At 40.7% G+C, this 19,693-nt stretch overlaps 1 protein-coding gene across 5 annotated transcripts in view; it reads right to left on the bottom strand.

Moving 5' to 3' along the window:
- otofa (otoferlin a) overlaps positions 1-19,693 on the bottom strand; it is a 255,023-nt gene that overhangs the window by 176,766 nt on the left and 58,564 nt on the right. The gene's annotated exons all lie outside the window — the stretch shown is intronic.

The following is a 19,693-nucleotide window of genomic DNA, read 5'->3' as shown; positions in this document are numbered from 1 at the left end:
ACACTTACTTTCTTATATTTCCAGCAATTGTTGGCCACATTTTCATTTCCAATCAGAGGAGAAATTGCCATCTTCACTAAACAGAGAGAGAACTACATTGAACATGTGAAAAAATAACAATTGGTATGGGGAGAAAAAGAAAATGATTTTCATGTAAATTAACCATGGGGTTTACTGGCAACAAATTATTTAATTGGAATGAGCAAATTCTTAAGAATGATAGTTTTTAAATATATTTCGTATTAGTATTGGTGTATTGGTGATACTGCTTTATTATTTTCACATATCAGTGGATATTTTTAATCGAGTGATAGATTCTTGATTAATACATGTGTCAGAGGTTATGGGGAGAAGGCAGGAGAATGGGGTTAGATGGGAGAGATAGATCAGCCATGATTGAATGGCGGAGTAGATTTGATGGGCCGAGATACAGTAAAAGGTTGGTCTTTGACACCTGGCCCCAGATGGTACAGTAATGCTGGGCAGAAATAATTTAGCAAAGTGTTTGGCACCATCCTATGTAGCTTTTTGACCAGAAAAGTAAAAGCCCACAGGAATGATGGCAAGAAAGGAATAAAATGGAACTAAATTTGGATCAGGGGCAAGATGGAACAGATATTGGTCATCAGGAGTTTTTATGATTGCAGATTTCAAGTTATACAGGGGCCACTAATTGTTGCTGCTGTATGTTACAATGTTATAGGCTTTCAGAGCTATGATGAGCAAATTGGCAGAATATACAAATAATAGGCTCCATGCTTGATGGGGAATAAGGCAATGAGAAGGTATTAATACATTGTAAAAAATTGATACTGAGAAGTGCAAAGGAACCAAGGGAACTGATTCATCTAATCAACAAAGTCAACATTATGGAAAGGAAGGACCTATTTCACTTAGCAGAAAGATTAACAGGCAGCAGATTAATAACCTATTGCAGTTATACGTAGAAGATAAAAGGGAAGTAAAATCCAAGAGATGTGCTGGTCTGATGCAAGTGCTTGCAATGATGATGGAGCCAGAAACCTTCATCGTGTTTACAATGTATCCAATGAAGAATTGGAATTGCTATAAACAAAAGGGCTGTGGACTGGGAGCTGAGAAATGTAATTGCTTTTACAAGCTCTTTTTCAGCTACCGTGAAGAAAATTGGCTGAACAGTGTCCAGATTTTCAGATGATTTGTTCCACTGCTTATTAGACCAACTGAAAATTTGTTAATTACCCTTGACAATTGGCTAAGCTATGTAAAATTAACTTTAAAGTACAGATCATTCTCTACCTAGTGCCATGAGTTTCAGATATCTTTGTCTGACATCCAAAATCCTAATTACTTATCCCTTCTCCAGCAGTGGATCATTTCACACTCGTGAAACAACTAGAAGCGGACAGGGGAATTAGTTTCATTTCTTCTGTAGGTTGTAATATTGTAAGATCCTTCTCTTTCCGTTTGCAAGGACAGTCTCATCAGTTTTATCCACAAATGTATAAAAAACAGGCAAAAGTTGGATTAGTGTCCTCAGATATGTAAATGAACAGTCCCAGAAATTCAAATTCCTCTCATCACAAATTTGATGCACTCTCAGCAAGTGGCTCAATCAGAGAGGTATTTCAGTGAAAATACCTAAGGTCAAAATTGTTATATCTGGCAGGATCTGCCTTTGGTTTGTCTCAACATTCCTACTTCAAGAATTGGTAACAGAAAATGTACCAGTGTAAATGAGCACAATTACATTTGTCCAAATGTCTACTCTATGAGAGTTGTGAATCTGTGGAATTCTTTTCCACAGAAGGCAATGGAGGCCAATTCACTGGATGTATTCAAGAACGAGTTGGATATAGATCTTAGGATTAATGGAATGAAGGGATATAGGGAGAAAGCTGGAAGCAGGCTCGAAGGGTTGAATGGCCTACTCCTGCACCTATTTTCTATGTTTCTATATTTCCATGTAATGCGTTGAAGTGAAATTGCATTTTCAGAACAGGAAGTTTAGGAAAAATAAACATATGTAGACTCTTGGTAAGAATATAACGACATAATATGGGCAGGAATGGGCCATTTGCACCACCAGGCTGCTTCTCCTACCCCCATCCTTGCTCTACCATTTAATAATGTGCTTCCAATGGCTAAACGGCAATGGATCAAGTGGTGAAAAATAAGATGCTTGATGTTTGGCATGGATACGGTGGGCTGCATGAATCAATATGATCTTGGCTGATCTTGCTCCACCTTTATCCCCATACCTTCTGATTATCATGCAATCCAAAATTCTATTGGTCAGTCTTGAATGTACTCAATGAATGACTGGTTAACACACAACAAAAGCTTTTCACTGTACCTCAGTACACATGCCAATAAACTAAACTCAATGACTGAATATCCCTCGCCCATTAAAATTAGAGAATTATAAAAGACATAACATTCAACTTAAAATGTTCTCAAATCAGTATCCCATGCCCATATCTTTATCCTGAGATAAAGCCCACTTGTTTCCTCGATATTCTCCATATTGAGGAAACAGCCTCTTGACGTTGCCCTGGCAGCATAGAGGTATATAAATTATTCAAACATCAATGTATCATGTTTTTGCCAATGAGCAGATACAGTAAGTCCAGCATTAAATATTCAGCATGTGTCACTACACCAATTTACTTCTCAGGTGTTTTATAATTCACAAGCTCTCCGCTTTCAGCAAAGTTTACCTTTCTGGGTTCTCCACTGACCTCACAACAGTTTATGAGATCTCACGTTACACTGGATACATATTACAATGCAAACGTACCTGGATTCTATACAAGAGGGCATGTTTTGATGAATAAAATGTAATGAAGACTAATTTAAACAATCTTCTGATTTTTTTGAATAAAGACTATTAATTCTGCGACTGTTCACAGTAAACTAATTTCTGGATACATGAAACTCTCTTGTTATTTGCTGTTTGTCATTTGTGACTATTTTAAATTACTACTAGGATATCAGGACTTGATTTCTTAATGATAATGTCTTAGCACCATTGAATGCTCAGCTGATAGCTGAGAGGACTAAACAAGTTTCCTAATAATCCTTAAGTATGATTCTGGCTTGAAGGGCATTTTAGAACAGCACAGTGGCACAGTGACCTGGGTTCAATCCTCACCTCCGCCACTGTTTGTGTAAAGTTTGCATGTTCTCCTTGTGACTGCATGTGTTTCCTCTGGGTGTTTCTGCTTCCTCCCTTCATCCCAAGGAAGAGAAAGTTGTAAGATTAGATGGCCACTTTAAATTGCCTGCTGTGTGTAGGTAAATGGTACAACCTGAGGTGAGTTGGTGGGATTGTGGGGAAATTATAGGCTGGTCATCCTCATGTTAGTGGTTGGGAAGCTATTGGAGAGGATACTTCAGGATATGATTTACTCACATTTGGAGGAGAAGGGGCAGTCAGCATGGCTTTGCATATTTAGGTCGTGTCTTACTAACGTGTTCAAGTTTTTTGAGCAGTTGACGAATGTGATGAAGGTGATCAATGAGGATAGGGCAGTGGACATGGAGTTTAGTAAGAGATTTGATAAAGTCTCCCATGGTAGGCTGGCTCAGAAGATTTAGATGCACCAGATCAACAGTGACTTTGTTGTATGGATATGAAACTGACAGAAGGCAGAGATGGTTTTGGTGGAAGGACGATACTCAGGCTGGAGGTCTGTGACCAGAGTCCTGCAGAGACCTCTGCTGTTTGTGATATATATATATATATATGATTTAGGACATAAACGGGATGGTTAGTGAGTTTGCACCAAGGTTGCTGGGGCGAGGACTGTGAGGAGGGCTGTCAAGGTATACAGCTCGCTATAGATCAGTTACAGAAATGGGATGAGAAATTGCAGATGGAGTTTTATATGAGCAAGTGCAAGGTCTTGCACTTTGTGAGTTCAAATGTAATGGGAAAATATACAATTAATGGCATGACCCGTAACAACATTGATGTACATAGGGATCTTGGGATCCAAGACCATAGCTCCCTGAAAGTAGCATCAGAGGGAGATAAGGTGGTAAAGAAGGCATATGGCATGCTTGCCTTCAGAGGTCGGGGCATTGAGTTTAAGAGTCGGGAGGGATGTCATGATGCAGCTTTATCGGACTTTGGTAACCACATTTTGGATTTTGTTTGCAGTTCTGCTCACCCCATTACAAGCATTCATGTCGCGGCCCTGTTTCCACCAATCTTTCCACCACCACGCACAAGAAGCACATGAAGCAGCAAGACAGACACCATTGTATGCAGATGCCGAGAAGTGTGTTCAGCTCTGGCTGAACAACTTCTAATCTTGTGTGTGGACTCGATAAGAAGACACATTACAAGAAGGATGTGGAGGCTTTTGAAAGGGTGGAGCAGAGGTTTACCAGAATGTTGCCTGGATGAGGTATTAGCTACAGCAAGAGGGTGGACACACATGGATTGTTTTCTCTGGAACAGCAGAGGCTGTGAGAAGATAGATAGAAGAATATAAAATTATGAGAGGCGTAGATAGGGTAGACTGTCAGAATCTTTTTCCCCTGAGAAAGGAAAAATCAAATACTGGAGAGCATAGCCTTCGGGGGGCAAAGTTTAAAACACAGTGCGGGGCAACTTTTTCTTTTAAACACAGAGGGTGATGAGTGCATGGAATACGCTGCCAGGGTTGCTGTTGAGACAGATGCGATATTTAGCGGAATTTAAGAGGCTTTTGGATAGACATATGGATATGCAGGGAATGGAGGAATATGGATTATGCGCAGGTAGACAAGAGACGGTCGTGGCATCATGTGCAACACAGCCATTGTGGGCCAAAGGGCCTATTCTTGTGCTGTACTGTTCTATGTTCTACAAAATAGGTTTCTACAAAGATTAACGAGGAGGCAGTTGCTTTGTGAGCAGGCACAGAGTAGGTGGGCTAAATAGCCTCCATATATCTACTCAGGAAATATGGATACAATCAATGCCATTAATGTGTTGCAAGTACTCTAGTTTAAATACAGCCCCTGTAGAGACAGATCTTGCTTAAATGTCAGCCTTACATTTTGACTTTATATAAATACTTGCTGAGGTTTTTAAGGTAAAAAATTAGAAAGTTGGCATGATCTGAAGCTCTTGTACTATATCTTTAAGTAACTGTAGATATAAGCTTTAACTCCCTGGTCAATTTGTCCCTTCCCACCCAAACCACCCCCTCCCCAGGTACTTTCCCTTGCAACCGCAGGAAATGCTACATTTGTTGCTTTACCTCCCTCCTTGACTCCATCCAAGGACATAAGCAGTCTTTCCAGGTGCGGCAGAGGTTCACCTGCACCTCCTCCAACCTCATCTATTGCATCCGCTGCTCTTGGTGTCAGCTGCTCTACATCGGTGAGACCAAGTGTAGGCTTGGCGATCGTTTCACCCAACACCTTCGCTCAGTTCGCAATAACCAAACTGATCTCCTGGTGGTTCAACACTTCAACTCCCCCTCCCATTCCGAATCCAACCTTTCTGTCCTGGGCCTCCTCCATGGCCAGAGTGAGTCACACCGCAAATTGGAGGAGCAGCACCTCATGTTTCGTGTGGGTAGTTTTCACCCCAGCGGTATGGACATTGACTTCTCCAATTTCAGGTAGTCCTTGCTTTCTCCCTCTTTCCCCTCCCATTCCCAGCTCTGCCACAGCCCACTGCCTCTTCCTTTCTTCTTCCCGCCCCCACCACCCCCACATCAGTCTGAAGAAGGGTCTCGACCCAAAATGTCACCTATTCCTTCGCTCCATAGATGCTGCCTCACCCGCTGAGTTTCTCCAGCATTTTTATCTACCTTCGATTTTTCCAGCATCTGCAGTTCCTTCTTAAACGTAGATATAAGCTTGATGGGATTTAGAAATAGTCAAAGTTAACACAACGCTCTCCCTATTAATATTAAAAAATGGAGAAAGGATCAGAGCAACCTAAAAGTCAGAGGCATGAGATATTCATCTATAGATTAACATGAATTTATTTTCGGAACAAATCCGTGATTCAAGTAGACATGCAAGAAATGGACCAAGTGCAAACAACTGAACAACATTGTACATATTTTTGCAGGCTTTTTCAAAAATATTTTGTTCAGTTTAATATGGGTTTAATTAACAAAATTGTCTCTTTACAGGAGAAAAAACATGAGAGGGTGAATGCAATGAGTCTTTTTGTCAGGTGAGGTAAATCAGGAACTAGAGGGCATAGGTTTAAGGAGCAGGGGGAAGAACTTGAAGGGCAACCTTTTCACAGATAGGGTGGTGGGTATATGGAATGAGGTACCAGAGGAAGAAGTTGAGGCAAGTATAATAACAACATTTAAAAGACATTCGGATGGATACCTGGATAAGAAAGGTTGAGAGGGTTATGGGTCAAATGGAAAAGTGGAACTAACTTAGATGGAATCATCTTGGCTAGCATGGATGTGGGTCAAAGGCCTGTTTCTGGGCTGCATGAATCTATTCAGCCTCAATTCCATGTTATGTCAGAGGTGAGGTTATGAGTAGCTGGCCTCAACATGAAGTGAACATTTGATGGTTCTGGAAGTCATAATGCACCATCAGCCCACCTTGTCTGCATCGGTCATCAAGAATTCAGTAACAATAACTCCATTTTATTGTCTCCAGTTTTCTATCAAATCCCCTCAGATTCTACCATCTACCTACACACAAAGGCATGCCGCCAACCCGTAAATGTTTGGGATGTGGAAGGCAACCCACACGATCACAGGATGAAGGTACAAATTCTACATTGAGAAGCTCTGGAAGGTTTCAAACTCAGTATGCTGGAGTTATGAGGTGACAGCTGTACCAGCAGTGCCACTCTGCAGCTGAGGGAAGCCGAGAAATTATATATGCCACCAGGTTATAGCTGTGGTCACCAGAAAACAGTCACTATAGCCTCATAATGACATTTTGAAACTCTAAGGGCAATGACTTTGCTCCAAAAACAAGCATTGATGATCTAAGTCCATGCATATAAAATCTGCAATTTTATTTTTGTTGTGAGTCCAAATTAAAAGTAAACCCTTGACAATATTTCACAAACTAAAGAGTATTTTTAGATCTGGAGAAGGGTCCAGACACAAAATGTTGTCTATCCATGTCCTCAAGAGATGCTGCCTGACCCACTGAGTTACTCGAGCACTTTGTGTTTTACTCAAAATTCCAGCATCTACAATTCCTTGCATTTCCATGATCAAATACATCTTCTGTTAGTAACAGCATTTTGTTTCCAGGCAGCAGTCAGATGTGAAACTACCTCACCTCAAATAAGTGAGTGTAATACATGATACTTATGAGGATCCTAAAGTAAAATTCTTCTCTTTGCTAACTTCTCTGCGGCCACAGTGTCGCAGTGGTAGAGTTGCTGCCTTCCAGCGTTTGCAGCACTGGAGACCCGGGATCGATCCTGACTACGGGTGCTGTCTGTGCGTTACGTTCTCCCCATGAGCGCTTGGGTTTTCTCAGAGATCTTCGGTTTCCTCCTACACTCCAAAGATGTACAGGTATGTAGGTTAATTGGTTTGGTCTATGTATAAATTGTCCCTAGTGTGTATAGGATAGTGTTAACTAGACCAAGGGGGACCCGTTGGGTCCCGTTTCCTCAACAGGCGGTTGCGGGGATCACTGGTCGTTTCGGACTTGGTGGGCTGAAGGGCCTGTTTGCATGCTGTATCTCTAAAAAAATCTGAAAACTTTGTTGAGTCCAGGTGGGACAATGAAAGTCCTGGAACTTTGCATGTAGTGAATGCCATCTCCAGGTTAATCCCAAGTAACAATATAACCATATAACAATTACAGCACGGAAACAGGCCATCTCAGCCCTACAAGTCTGTGCCGAACAATTATTTTCCCCTAGTCCCATCTACCTGCACTCAGACCATAACCCTCCATTCCGGTCCCATCCATATACCTATCCAATTTATTTTTAAATGATAAAATTGAACCTGCCTCCACCACTTCCACTGGAAGCTCATTCCACACAGCTACCACTCTCTGAGTAAAGAAGTTCCCCCTCATGTTACCCCTAAACTTCTGTCCCTTAATTCTGAAGTCATGTCCTCTTGCTTGAATCTTCTCTATTCTCAAAGGGAAAAGCTTGTCCACGTCAACTCTGTCTAGCCCTCTCATCATTTTAAAGACCTCTATCAAGTCCCCCCTTAACCTTCTGCGCTCCAGAGAATAAAGACCTAACTTATTCAACCTTTCTCTGTAACTTAGTTGTTGAAACCCAGGCAACATTCTAGTAAATCTCCTCTGTACTCTCTCTATTTTGTTGACATCCTTCCTATAATTGGGCGACCAAAATTGTACACCATACTCCAGAATTGGCCTCACCAATGCCTTGTACAATTTTAACATTACATCCAAACTTCTATACTCAATGCTCTGATTTATAAAGGCTAGCATACCAAAAGCTTTCTTTACTACCCTATCTACATGAGATTCCACCTTCAGGGAACTATGCACAGTTATTCCTAGATCCCTCTGTTCAACTGCATTCCTCAATTCGCTACCATTTACCATGTACGTCCTATTTTGATTTGTCCTGCCAAGATGTAGCACCTCACACTTATCAGCATTAAACTTCATCTGCCATCTTTCAGCCCATTCTTCCAAATGGCCTAAATCTCTTTGTAGACTTTGGAAATTTACTTCATTATCCACAACACCGCCTATCTTAGTGTCATCTGCATACTTACTAATCCAATTTGCCACACCTTCATCCAGATCATTGATGTACATGACAAACAACAGTGGACCCAACACAGATCCATGAGGCACCCCACTAGTCACCTGCCTCCAACCTGACAAACAGCCATCCACCATTACCCTCTGGCGTCTCCCATTCAGCCACTGTTGAATCCATCTTGCTACTCCTGCATTTATACCCAACAGTTGAACCTTCTTAACCAACCTTCCATGAGGAACCTTGTCAAAGGCCTTACTAAAGTCCATATAGACAACATCCACTGCTTTACCCTCATCAATTTCCCTAGTAACCTCTTCAAAAAATTCAAGAAGATTAGTCAAACATGACCTTCCAGGCATAAATCCATGTTGGCTGTTCCTAATCAGACCCTGTTTATCCAGATGCTTATATATATTATCTCTAAGTATCTTTTCCATTAATTTGCTCACCACTGAAGTCAAACTAACAGGTGTATAATTGCTAGGTTTACTCTTAGAACCCTTTTTAAACAATGGAACAACATGCGCAGTACGCCAATCCTCGGGCACTATTCCCGTTTCTAATGACATTTGAAATATTTCTGTCATAGCCCCTGCTATTTCTACACTAACTTCCCTCAATGTCCTAGGGAATATCCTGTCAGGACCTGGAGACTTATCCACTTTTATATTTTTCAAAAGTGTCAGTACTTCTTTTTCTTTGAATCTCATAGTACCCATAGCTACTCAACATAATTCAATATCTTTCTCCTTGGTGAATACCTCACCAGTAGACCTCACCAACAGAAAACTTTAGCCGAGTTGAAGCATACCTCATGAATGTTCACATTATTGCAGTGGACCCGCGTCTTCGAGGCTCAAACCTTCGAGTTTACCATCTCCTTTAAGTGCACAAGGAACACGGATCACTTGAAATTAAGGAATCACATCTACTGCCAAGAATTAGCTTTAATTTTCCATTTCCAAAGTTGCAAGTGAGTTGAATGAATAGTTTCTATCTGACAACCAGGCTTCTTATTATAGTCATAAGGCCATATGTGATAGGAGTAGAATTAGGCCATTCGGCCCATCAAGTCTACTCCGCCACTCAATCATGGCTGATCTATCTCTCCCTCCTAACCCCATTCTCCTGCCTTCTCCCCATAACCTCTGACACCTGTTATAATCAAGATGTCATTAATAGATGTAACTATTAATGTACTAATAGTCTCACTTTAGATGTTGGTAACATTCAGTTTTGGGTCACCACGGTGGAATTTACTGATGCCAGCAACACAGGACGTCTTTGAGTATCTGCATGGCTTACTGAAAACTACTGCATTTAACTGCTCTGAAATTGGTCCCCTTGGAAACTTTCCTAACATCTGAATACAGCTGCATATGTGAATTTAAATGAGAGATCACAAGCTATGAAATATATATAGAGTGCTTTCATTTCATTGACAACTACCACAACATTCAAATTGCTTTACTCCAACTATGCACTCAATATAATAAATTAAATTCTTTGTCACTCCCATTCCAATGTCCCATTCCCATTGCCCATAGAATATTTAAAAAATGTACATTAATTGTCTCCATTTTTTTTAGCATAGTGCAGATCTTCAATTTTATCTCTGTATTTTTGTACTTGTTCTATTATAACAAGCAAATAACTCAAGTCCTAGTTTCTACATGTATTTTTTTTAGTTGTTGCTTTACTATTTAATATAATTGGGAGAGAAGGTTTCTAAAAAGCTTTTGTCTCATTGATCGCACCTAACAGCATCTAGGGGCATGTACACCATTTACCTGCATTTGGAAAAGATTTGAAATGGTCAATAGATGTCAGCAATTTGAAGCTTTCACAATAGTGAAAATACATTCCAAGGATATGGTCTTACTGAACTTAAGTAACAAAATAATCCTTCATGTAGCATATACGAATTGTGAATGATGGAAAGAGGTCAAGCATCATCTGAAGAAAAAGAACATATTTAATGTTTCAGGCTGCTGACGGGGTGGAAGATTGCAATCTTCACGTGGTCCGCTCTGTTTCGACTAATGCAATCAACTCGACGTGCACAAACGGAAGATCAAATAGAACAAATTGTCCAACAACTTTAGGCTGTGCACGCCACACAAAAGAAGAAGGCTGGTGACATCTTATCAGAATATTAAACCTGTTTCACTCACCACAGGTACTGCCTGACTTTTTGAGCGTTTCCATCTTGGATTTTGTGCATTCATAATATTGTGCTTTTAAAGATAAGATATTGATGCTGTGAACTGGAATCAGAGGCACTATGCAAAGAATTGTTTCTATTGTATTCTGCACAATGCAATATTAATTATTCTAATTCCTGCCTTCAATTCCTCCCTTTTCTGAATGTATCTTGCTTTTATTTTACCTTTAGTCTTATAACCCTCCAAAATATCTGTGCTGCTGCAATTCTATCTTACTGAGCATCCCCAAAACAAATCACTCCATTAATGAAGGCTATCAGTTTGAGCTGAACTCTTGTCTAAACCCTGGTGGCAAGGCCAGATATATTGGTTGCACAATTGGTCATTGTGCCAAAGGCAAAGGAGATGGACAATATTTCCCATTGGGATAGATCTCCAGACACTTGCAGGAAATTGCACCTTCATACATGTTACACGAGAAGAGGGGACGGCTTGACTTCAAGCTTCCTAGTTTTATTTATTCTTGAGATGATGTTACTCTGATCAACCAGGAGATGGCAAGTATTTTTTGTCCATTGACAGTAATAATGGTCTAAGCAACATAATAATAGAGGACACAAAGTGCTGGAGTAACTCAATGGGTCAGGCAGCATCTCTGGAAAACCTTGATGGGTGACATTCGGTTGGGACCCTTCCTCAGACTGATTGTGGTGTGTCCTTGTGCTCTGTCCGACAAAGTCTAATAGATCTCTCGGTTGCTAACTCCCCTTCCCATTCCCATACTAACCTTTCAGTCCTGGGCATCCTCTATTGCTAGGGTGAGGCCACACATAAACTGGAGGAACAGCACCTCATATTCCACCAGAGCTACAACGCAACGGTATGAATATCCAATGCTCAATTGTAGGTAATCTCGAACAACCCTCTTCTCCCCTTTCTTCCTTAGCCCCCCCCCCCCCCCCCTCTGTGCCCAACCTATTTCTCCTCTCTCCCTCCCACCACATTCCTTCTTCTGGCTTCACAATTTCAACTCTTCAATCCTTTTGTCTCACACCTTCTGCTTTAATCTCTGGCCTTTTTTCCCCCAACCCACCCTATCAAAAATACCCCTCACCCCAGTTCACCTATTAACATGCCATGCTTTGTCCTGCCTCTCTTCTCTTCCAGCTTTATTTCTCCCCCCCCCCTTTACAATCAGTCTGAAGAAACATTACCTACTCCAGAAATGTTACCTGACCAGCTCAATTACTTCAGCATTTTCTGTCCTTTTTTTGTAAACCAGCATCTGCAGTTCCTTGATTCTGCAACGTTATGATATGTTTATCATTGTGTCAAACTGGGATAAAATTGATAAAATAAGCAAACTGCCGCACCACAGATGTTCTGCACCACTACAGCCACTAGACTATCAAAGGTGTTAGCATTGGTTCAATGATGGAAGTTCGTAAGGTATTGGTTTCAGAAGCAATTGAGTGTCCTTCTACACAGTCACTTAACGTTAACATGTAGAATCAGCAAGCAATTAAGAACGCCAATGGTATGTTGGCCTTTATTGCAAAAGAATAGTTGTGCAAGAGGTGTGTTACTTCAAGGAGATAATGTACAAGTCTGGTCTTCCTACCTGAGGAAGGATACAATTGCAATGGAGTACTGGAATGGTTCACCAAATTAATTTCTGAAATGGTATGTTTGCCCATTTAATTTCTCCATAGGTGACTAGGCCTATAGTTCTAAAATTTAAGAATGAGAGATAATGTTTGTGAAATGTACAAATTCTTAAATGGCTTGACAGGGCAACTCCAGCACTGATGTTACCACTTGCTGGGGAGTCTCGAACCAGAGTTTACAGTCTCTAAACAAATAGTTGGATGTTCAGTTTAAACAAACAATAACTTTCTTCGTCCAAAGAATAATGAATCTTTAAATAGGTGTACTGGCTCAAACTTTGAGTATATTCAACATTTTGACAGGTTTTTGGATGTTATCAGGGGATTTGAGATTAACACAAGAAAATGGTGGTGAGGTAAAAGGTCAATTATGATCTTATTGACTAGTGCATCAAACACAAGGGATAAATATCCTCGCTTCATCCCACATTGCCCTTGGGGTAGCGTTGGGTCATGTTGTTTGCTCATGGACATCAAACATGGCCATTTCTGCAATGTAGAGGTTAGCTGGGAGTCAGGGAACTGAATACTCAAATAAGTGGTATTTACAAAAACGATGAAATTGGGGATATAAGTAATTAACAGTGCCTGCAGAAATTCACAGTCACTGCACTTCCCAGTCATTATCAAAGGAGATGATTGTTCACCAATGTTCAATTATTGTTATACACCAGTAAGACGGTGTGCAATGCCATATGAAGGACAATTATTGAACCGATTAAATTTTACGTTTTGTTTTTAATACAATTACACTCAAATTGTGGATATTATTTTATCTTTCAAATATGCATTATTTAACTACGCCATTAACCTTTTTCAACTAAATAACTGTTCACTGTTAAAATTAGGAATATCTTGCTTAAGATCAAAAATTAATGTTTAGGTTTTATTTGAGTACATTAGAAATACTTCTAGTAAAGAGAGAAGATGCAAATAACTATATTATAGTTGAAAGAGTGATTAAATCTCTTCCTCTGTTAACTTACTTGCAAACGGAGTAGTACTCAAAAACATAGGCATGCAATAGGTAGCGATGGTTGGTATGAAAGATCACGTATGCTCAAACATAGTTCTTCAGTTTGTTCTCTGATGCCTCTACGTACTTTCTCAAAAGGCAACAGATCAAACAATGTACCACAGGTTTGACGGGCAATGCAACAGGAGGGGTTTGGATTGATTTCACAGCATTTTTGATAAATGGAGGCTGTTTTGTGAGAAACCATTTCCACTAGTCTTTTGAACTGGAATATGTGTACAGCTTCTTCTCACCAACCATATGTTATGTTAATGTCACCTGAACTATGAGTTTCTGTGGACGATCTTTGGTTTCATTTGGACTACAGAATTTTTTGCACGAGTATTGTGATGAATAATTTAGTGATTTTTATAATTATATATTATCTGTATGTATTGTATTTACAGGCCTGATATGCTGCTGCAAGTAAGAATTTCATTGTTCTGTTGTTGATACATAGGACAATTAAATACTCTGTATTCTGGCTAGTTAAAAGATTTCTGCAAAACAATTTGATTATATTTTTTAATTCTACAAAGATTATGACTGCCGCCCATGCCATGTCGACAGATATACCACTTTAATATATGATTAGTGCGTTCCCCTTTCAAGGTACTCTACACCAAAAGCTTTTCCAAATATAATTCAAAAATATAATTGTCAAATCCCAGTTAATTTCTCAGAAATCTTTTGTGTGTAAAGTATCCTCAACTTATATAATTCAATAGCCCATGTGTTTGCATGTTTATTTAATATTAATGTTCATAATTTGTGACATTTTTATTTAGCTTTCAATAGAGTTCCAGGTCCAGCTGCCATGGTAACAACATTGGGGAACATGACAGTTAATGGAGGGGCAATCCTGTGTGTTTGGGTTTCGTCTTAAGTAATGCAATGAAGGGATCAAAGAACAGGGCACAATCATTGTATTATCAACTCTACCCATTCTAAGTAATTTGGTAACCTTCCCAGTTCAATTGAAAGAATAGATGGGAAATCTAAAAACATGGTCAGTTCCTGACAATATAGCATATGTATGATTTTATTTTGTGGCCTTGAGCTTATCCAGTTTTTGTGCTGATTAGTTAATTGTGTGGGTGTGTCTCCATTTTAATGGTTGATTTCTGTTCTACCCTTTCACAGAAATCCATTGCCCCACCTTCTCAAGCATTTAAATATAAGCACTTAGATATAAACAATTGACTTAATGCCACATCTGTTCATATGGAAGAGGAGGAGACAGTTGGCTGTGAGAGAGCTGGGGAGGGGAAGGAGGGAGAAAGCAAGGACGACCTGAAATTGGAGGTCAAAGTTCATAACGCTGGGGTGTAAACTACCCAAGGGAAATATGAGGTGCTGCTCCTCCAATTTGTGGTGGGACTCACTCTGGCCATGGAGGTGGCCCAGGACAGAAAGGTCGGATTCAGAATGGGAGAGGGAGTTGAAGTGCTGAGCCACCGGGAGATCATGTTGGTTAATGCGAACTGAGCGGTGGTGTTGGGCGAAGCGACCGCCAAGCCTACGCTTGGTCTCACCGATGTAGAGCAGCTGACATCTAGAGCAGCGGATGCAATAGATGAGGTTGGAGGAGGTGCAGATGAACCTCTGCCTCACCTAGAAAGACAGCATAGGTTCTTGGATGGAGTCGAGGGGGGAGGTAAAGCGACAAGTGTAGCATTTCCTGCGGTTGCAAGGGAAAGTACCAGGGGAGGGGGTGGTTTGGGTGGGAACGGACAAATTGACCAGGGAGTTACAGGGGGAGCGGTCTCTGCGGAAAGCAGACAGGGGGGGGGGAGATGGGAAGATGTTGCCAGTGGTGGGATCACGTTGGAGGTGACGAAAATGTTGGAGGATTATATGTTGTATGTGACGGCTGGTAGGGTGGAAGGTGAGGACAAGGGGGACTCTGTCCTTGTTACGAGTGGGGGGATGGGGAGTGAGAGCGGAGCTACGGGGCATAGAGGAGACCCTGGTGAGAGCCTCATCTATAGTCGAAGAGGGGAACTCCCGTTCCCTAAAGAATGAGGACATCTCTGATCCCTGGTTTGGAACACCTCATCCTGGGTGCAGATGTGGCGTAAACGGAGGAATTGAGAGTAGGAGATAGAATCCTTACAGGAAACAGGGTGGAAAGAAGTGTAGTCCAGAAAGCCATGGAAGTCAGTGGGTTTGTATTAGATATCAGTCAGCAGTCTGTTACCTGCGATGGAGATAGTGAGGTCTAGAAATGGTAGGGAGATGTCGGAAATGGTCCATGTGAATTTGAGTGCTGGATGGAAGTTAGTGATGAAATGGATGAAGTGAGTGAGTTCGGCATGGGTGCAGGAGGTGGCACCAATACGGTCGTATTGAAGCAAAATGCTTGAGGTGGCTTCATCCACCTTTCCTTTGGAAAGTGCCATGTCATTGAAATTGTTTTCCCCCAACTCTATGATGTCCCTAAGTAATATCCCATATTGAAGCAAAATTTCTTTCATTATTTTGATGGAGAAGAATATCTTCAATCATAGTATATATATTTTCATTGAAAAGTAAATAGATCTGGTAAACTTTAATTTCTGCATTACTCCTAGTGTCACATGCTAATGAGAGGAGGAATGGAAGAATGGGCCAGATGAATGCAGCACAGAAACAGGCCCTTTGGCCCAACTCATCCATGCCGACCAAGATGCACCATCTAAGCTAGTCCCATTTGCTTGCATTTGGTCCATATCCCTCAAAACCTTTCCTATCTATGTACTTGTCCAAGTGGCATTTAAATGTTATTATTGTACCAGCCTCAACTATATCCACTGGTAGCCCCACTGGGGTGACAAAATTGCACCCCCATCCTAAGAAGAATGAGAGATGAAATTGGACAATGGCTCAACAAGATATATTCGATGGATGTAAGCAAAGTTTGAAGAGCGAGTGTCTATTGGTTATGATGTAGTTACTCTTGAGGTTCAGATCCTGAAATAGGTGTATATCATTAGCCACGCTAAGAATGCACTACGAAAATATACAACATATATGCCTTACATTGAGCAAGTGAGCACAATTACATGCAAATATACCATGAAAGTGACTTCAGTGAAAGAAAATTTAGTTTAGTTAAGTTTAGAGATATAATGCAGAAAATGTTACCAATTGATTTAGAAAAGACCTTTCATCCTAGTTGCACGTAACAAACTGTAATTAATACTTCTCAGTTCCAATTTGCTAACTTGCTGCTTCGTCTATAGAGAGTGTTGATGTAACTCCTGGAGCAACTCTTCGAATAGACGCTGGGAAGGTGAATGATAAACATGTTCAACAGCCAATCTGTGGCACAAGATCTGACCAAAAACAGGTCAAGGTTGATTGAAATGAAGACATTGATGACTTATTGCAAATGTTCTCAGAAGCTGCACCTTGGATGAGTTAGGGACTTGCGACACAAATAATTAATCCCATGGTGTTTGAAACCTAAAGGTTGTTGACACATTGGGTTCAGTATCCTATCAGATTCAATAATTAAATCTGTGTCCATTTGATACCGCTTCCATCCTGTTTCAGTTGTTCATGAAGAGGAACAGTGCCTGTGAAATATTAATAGCAGGAACCTTTAATTTCCCAGTCAGAAATTAAACCAGGCCATAGATGTGCTGCCATAATTAGAAAATAATAAGATAGCCACAGATCAGACAATAGAGTCAGTGCATCAGACAGAAACAATGACAGATGTTAAGCATTGCCTGCCAAGAGTAAAAATACATTGTTTAAAGAATAAGTACTGAGTATCGTTTGTCAGTCGTTCCCAAACACGGCATCAGTCAGTTCAGTATGTCACAAATTACATCAGATGTCAAAAGAATAATTAATAGATGGCTGTGAACAAAGATTAGAGCTAGGTTTTCTTTTCATAACAAATAGCAACTAAAGTCTTCTGCTCTGGGGGTGCTTATGAGGAGTTTAGTTCAATCATTGTTTTTTAATTAATAGTTATTCATTAACTGTCTCCATGGGGAGGCATCTTTGAGCTGGAACTATATGGGTGAGAAAAAGGACCATATTCCTTCGTTCTGAAACCTTAATTCTCATTGTCTTCCTGACTTTGTGTCCCGGGGAGCCGTGCGGGTCCAATCCACCCGCCAAACAACTGCGGCGCCAATGACAGGAGCGACGGCCGAAGTGCACCTTGGTAGGCCCGACTCGCTCCACAGGCCTCCCAGGGGTCTGCGGAGAAGCCGGGCGGTGAGGTTTGCCTGGGTCAAAGGAGCCTCAGCGGCGGCGGCGGTGGGAGCCTCAGCGCAACAGCTGGAGATTCGGCGACAGCTTGAGCCTCGATGGCAGTGGGAACCTCGGCTGCGGGACGTGAGGGAGGGGCAGGGGTGGGGAAGACAATGGGGACCTGGCCTGGGGATACCGCCGTGAAGAACAATGTGGACCCGGTGTGGGGGAGGGGAAGGAGGGGGCACTCTAGTTTAAAATCCTCTGCACAGGGGATAAGTCTGCGTTTGTTTGTTTGGTCGTTTGTTCCGGTGAAGGCGCTGTGCACACGGCAGCCAGCCAACAGTCGCTTGTCCTTTACATTTTTTTTTGCACTTTTAATTTCAAGTTTTTGTGTACCTTGTGCGTTGTGATTCTTGGCAGGCCAATTAACATGAATAAAATGTTATTGTATCTTATAAATAAGTTAATTAATACTATACGGTACAAACTATCAACTCCTCTATCAAACATTAAATTCAGTGGAATTGTCCTCTCAAGCAGGTTGTGATGCTAGCCTCCTAAGGAAGCAGTTTAAAATGGACAATGTTTTGCGTCTGAACCTTTTTGCAGATGAATAATATCTCTGCAAAGCTGCAAGATATTCATCAATAGTCACTGCCAAACTATTCAGTTTTAACTCCTTTGTAAAGGAGGTTTAAAGGAATTAAGATAATACAATATGCAGCTGGAATGTTGGCCCTCTCCTTGCCATAATTTTAATGGAAATTAAAAGCTTTTTGTTATGTAAGTAAATATGAACTGTTATTTTTCAAAACAGTAATGTTGAATATCTCCTGCAAACAGATTTTGCATGTTGCTTTAGAGTTGGCAACAGTTATCAATGTTTCATACAGAACAAGGGTAGAGAAGGAAAGACCAACTCTAAAAAAAGGTGACAAATGTTCTTTTTTATCCTAAGTTACCCAGAAGCGTGTGCTAAATTACTCTGGGTTAAACCGACTTTCATCGGCATCGCTGTTTTAGAGATGTCAGTGAATTCCCATTTTGTTTAAGTGGACAAAAATGCTTATTAAAATAATGGAACAAACTATTTAACACAATATTACATTACCAAATCTAACCCATTGGTACAAAATGGTTACTATGATTTGACTGGATAGCACACAAACAAAGCTTTTCACTGTATTGCAGTGCATGTGACCACAATAAACTAATAGACCAATATTAAATGAGGAGTAGGAGAAGAATGTGGATTTATATTGTTCATACTCTATCTCAGATAAAGACTTAAGGATCAAGAAATTTCATGACCTTGTCATGTAATACTTCTTTAAAGAAAATGTAAACATTTGCTTTACATTTTAAGAGAATCAATAGCATCTGTCAGCATAAAGATCCAACTTTTCACATTTTTCACACAGAGAGTGGTGAATCTGTGGAATTCTCGGCCACAGAAGGTAGTTGAGGTCAGTTCATTGGCTATATTTAAGAGGGAGTTAGATGTGGCCCTTGTGGCTAAAGGTATCAGGGGGTATGGAGAGAAGGCAGGTACAGGATACTGAGTTGGATGATCAGCCATGATCATATTGAATGGCGGTGCAGGCTCGAAAGGCTGAATGGCTTACACCTGCACCTATTTTCTATGTTTCTATGTAACTGCATGTATGGTTATATGAAGATATCCTCAAGCATATCAGGACAAAACAGGATATTGTAATCTCAGCCTTGGCATGACTGTTCCATCACGTTGACAGATGCAACCCTGGGAAAGAGTTGCAATGGACAAAAATGTATCAGGCCACCTGGACACTGGTAATTCCTCTGAACCTTTCTTTGTTATTGTTATGGGTTGTGTGTAACAGCCACCCAAGAGAGATCCAGCTTCATTCACAATACTTGCACATTACAGTCTTGCTTGGAGCAATGGTCCTACCTTGCCACTGTAGTTGGAATTTGGAAAGGCTAAACA

This window comes from Leucoraja erinacea, chromosome 5, assembly GCF_028641065.1.
Source record: "Leucoraja erinacea ecotype New England chromosome 5, Leri_hhj_1, whole genome shotgun sequence".
NCBI classification, from domain to species: Eukaryota; Metazoa; Chordata; class Chondrichthyes; order Rajiformes; family Rajidae; genus Leucoraja; species Leucoraja erinaceus.
The sequence above is the reverse complement of the archived record's forward strand: the minus strand, read 5'-3'. Positions and strand labels throughout refer to the sequence as shown.